Genomic DNA, 4,408 nt, shown 5'->3' on the forward strand with positions numbered 1-4,408 from the left:
ACACTACTTCAGCACCCCCTGCACAATTTTGTCTGACCACATGTCTGACCACCAGTGCCTTGGCCTGTTGCTGTGTCCGTGCTTACCGCACGCCTCGCCGCTATCACCGCGTCGAGCCTCTGCTGTCCTGGTCGAGTCTCCCGGGTAGTTAGCCCCCACTGCCTCAAACCCCACTGCAGAGAACCACCGATCATCACCGACCGATGCCGAGTATCATGTCTCCATCAGACCACTGGTACCAGTCTGAACCACGTGTCTCTCACCTTCCCGCTGAAATAGGCTACGATTCTCCGGATCCTTACGCCGTAGCCTCTCCATCAGCACAGAGTGAAGTCGTCCATCAGACTTCAGCTCCACCTTCAACATGACTCCATGGTGGTTGTACGTGCCACCCTCCTGCGCCCTGTCGACTCCAAGCTCTCATGTGCACCGTCTTGAATCAACCCCGCGCCATAGTCTGTCGAAGCCGCACAAGCCCTCAGGCCTGCACCACGTGTTTCCACGCCCCAGAAGTCGGCCACCATCAGCATCACGCTCCTATGTCGTCGTCGCTGAAATCACCGCCATCTTCTGCTTTGACCAACATCCACGTCAGTCCATCAGACAATCCAGTCTGACCCAGCCGTGTATGTCCGACTGCAACCATGCTCCACCCTGCATCGTCTTCACCCGCACATCCGTGCATTGCTTGACGTCCTGTGTATGCATGATCCTGCCACGACGCATTCCAGACTCCTCGAAGCCATATACGCACGTCACCAACCTCGCCACCTGCACCATAGACCATCACGCTACCATCCACATACACAACCTGTGTACAAAGAAATAGAGCCAAAAGTCCACCACATGAGCCTTCCTTTATACACTTATCCGTGAAGATCAATGGAATAAACTCCCCACTCCACATGTGTTCCTGTAGGCTGTAGTTCTAGCTTTTCCTATCTCTTCTTCCGATGGATAGCACCGGTCTCCGTTGCGTAGCTCTATGCATTTGTACGCAAGCGCCTCCACGTTTCGACTTGCATCGTTCGGCCAGCTCCACCTTGGCCTGCCAGCGCTGACCCATATGGTCCAGTCCACGTCCTGACCATGCTGGCCCCTCCTGGGCTTCAGCCCACCTGCGCTCACGTCTGCACAGCTCGTACCGAACCGATCTCGATCGACTCGATCGATGATCTCGCCAAGACTCCGCTGCCTGGACGCTCCGCCGCCGCTGATTCCGATCGATCTAGACTTGCACCAACGCCTCGCGCTGCCACGTGCGCATGCGCCTCGGTTGTACGCTCGCCCGTCGATCCACCGATCGATCGCCGCAAGTCCCGCCTGCCGCTTGCATGATTTTGATTGCTTATTTTTTCGATCTCGTCGATAGCTTCCGTGCTCCACGACTTCCGCCGAAGGAATTTTCTCCCGTCGATCAGCCTAGGCTTCAACCATTAATTCTTTCGCATGTCGTCACCGAAGCTCCATGACGCATCCATCTCTAGATCAATCTTCCACGACCTCAAATCGAACATTGCTCATGATACCACTTGTTAGAATAAATCAGAGACCACCGTTGATCTTCCGAGGACCAAGCAATCAGACAAGGCATGACACTGAGATTTGTTAACGAGGTTCACCATCATGGCTACATCCCCGGGGCCTGACTACGGGCGCTCCTCCCAATGACACCGATACAATACCGCACCCTAGCCGCCCGGGCGCCGGCACACGCCGCCGGCTCCCCCGCGTGCCCGTGCTATTATGTTGGCATAGGTTACATCGTCTACCCCCGATATATATGAGAGGCCTAGGATACAAGTGTCCTATTAGGACACAACTCCTACCCTGTCTACACACAGTCCAAAACCAAGTCCAACTGTAACCTACCTTGTACAATAATATTTGATACAATTCTAACAAATTGTTGGGTTTAGTCCCACATCAGTTGTCGGGGGAGACATAACACGACTTATAAGGGCGGGGTGTCCCCTCCTAACAGGCTAGTCTTTTGGGGGAGAGGACCCAAAACTTCTCATAAGTCAGTGTTGCTCTCCGGTTGGGCCTGGTTGACGCATGTGGGTTGGAAACGCTGGTGATAGCGGACCCGGGATTGCGTAACACAGGCATCTTGTTGTAAGTGCATCTAGTGCACCTTAGTGATTTTGGTGTATTGAAGACTTATAGGTTAAGGGACTAATGTGTTTATGAGTGTACACAGGTCTATAAGTCTATGAGGAGTTTGATATTTACAGAGAAAGTCGACCCCTAAAAATGAAGTTCTTCGACTGAAGACTTCGAATTTTTGAAGATTTTCTGAAGACTTTGAAAGTGAAGAAATTGGTGTGACCTTGAAGACTTGGTATTCGTTTCAGGAACATGAAGCGTGAAGACTTTTGTTTTCGTAGTTTCATTTTCTCTTTCTTGAGTTATAGGAAACACCGTACTGTTAAAGGGGGTCGAGGAAATACTAAGGAAAAATTTCCATGTGATGCTCAACTCAAAATCCTACACCTACCAATCCCTTCGAGTGAAGCCATTGGAAATCTCATACAGTCCAGTCATATTCTTCAGTGATAGAGACTAAGTTCTTCTGGTCTCTGAGGAATTTGTTCTGACTGAGGAGTTAGGAATTCGCCAGTGCGGATTGCCTACACAGTGAGGAACATGATTGCCCTGAGGGATTTGATACTCAAATTTCCGACCGTTGCTGTGCTATGCGCCAGCTGTCCCAAAATATCTACCCACCTAACGGTCATATCATTGAAGGGCATTTATGTCTTATCATGACGGGCTGCTCCCTAGGCTATAAATAGCCGCCCCCCTACAACCACTAGCTAGTTGGCTGCTCCGAGAGAAATTGACACTTGTCATTTGAGAGCATCCCATCCTCCGAGGACTTTGAGATAAATCATCAAGTGAGGAAAACCCAAACCCAAACACCTACAAACCCAAAGTGATTGAGCATCACTGAAGAGATTGATCCTGCGTGGATCCGACGCTTGTTACCTTTGAAGACTGTGCTTCTTCCAGACGGTTAGGCGTCATGGTCTAGAGCATCCAAGAGGAAATTGTGGATCGCCGAGTGACCGAGTTGTGAAGGTTTGGAAGTCACCTGAAGACTTACCACGAGTGATTGGGCGAGGTCTGTGTGACCTTAGCTCAAGGAGAATACGGTGAGGACTAGGTGTCCTGGACTGTGTGTTCAGGACTGGGTGTCCTCAGGTTTAAATACCTAGCCGCTCCAACCAGATGTACAACTGAGACATCAGTTGGAACTGGTCTACCAAATCATTGTCTTCACCGAGCTTACTGGTTCTATTTCCTCAACTCTTTCATTTCCTCATAACTGTGTTGTGCACTTGTTCATATCTATGTTTGAAGACTTTGACTGAAGACTTTCTCAATTTTCTCAGTTCAATTTCTTCAGTCTGTTTGTCTTCATCTTGTGTTATCCTGTGTTTACGCTTTCTGTACTCTGTGCTTGTCTTCAGTTCATCATGATTACCATGCTTGTGTTGTGCTATGCATACTTTTGAGTACTTATTCCGCTGCAAGTAGTTCTTCGCTAAGGAATTTCCTCACTGGCAAATTCCTCAGTGAAGAATTTATAAAAATCGCCTATTCACCCCCTCTAGTCGATATAATGCACTTTAAATTGGTATCAGAGCAAGGTACTCCCTTGTTCTGTGTGATTTTAGTTTAACCGCCTGGAGTTTTAGTTATGTCGACCGCAGGTATGAAGAAAGTGACATGCCCCATCTTTGACGGTCATGATTATCCCAAGTGAAAGGCCATGATGAGGAAGCGCCTCATGGCAATGAACAGCGAGCTGTGGACCGTCACTGAGATTGGTCTTACCGATCTATGCAAGATGGCGGACACTGATGATATTCACAAGTACACTCGACTTGAAATCATGGCGAAGGATATCATCTGTTCCTGCCTATCCAGAGATGAATTCAGGCGCATTATGCATCTTTGCAATGCGAAGCTTATCTGGGACCAAATCTCTGACGTCTATGAAGGTCATCGAACTTGTCATGATCCCTGGTTTGAGGATTTCAAGGAATCACTCAAAACGATGACTTTCGAACCTAAACCATCATCTTCTGCACCATGCCTCATGGCAAAAGGTGCCAAGGTAACCGAATGTTCCTCATCCGAGTCTAGTGATGATGAATCTGATGATGATTTTGGACCTAGCTATACCAAGCTTGTTTGTATTGCCACTAAACAACAAAAGGCCTTGGAAAAGGTTTAAAACATGCTAGATAAAAGTGATGATATGTTGGGTGAAGAAATGGATCGCACTAAAATCTTGACTGAAAATCTTCAGAGACTTCAGTCTAGATTTGACAACCTTCAAGGTCATCATAACACTCTCTTATCTGATCATGAGAAGCTTTCTTATGAATTTCTTCAG

This window comes from Aegilops tauschii, chromosome 7 (genome assembly GCF_002575655.3).
Source record: "Aegilops tauschii subsp. strangulata cultivar AL8/78 chromosome 7, Aet v6.0, whole genome shotgun sequence".
NCBI classification, from domain to species: domain Eukaryota; kingdom Viridiplantae; phylum Streptophyta; class Magnoliopsida; order Poales; family Poaceae; genus Aegilops; species Aegilops tauschii.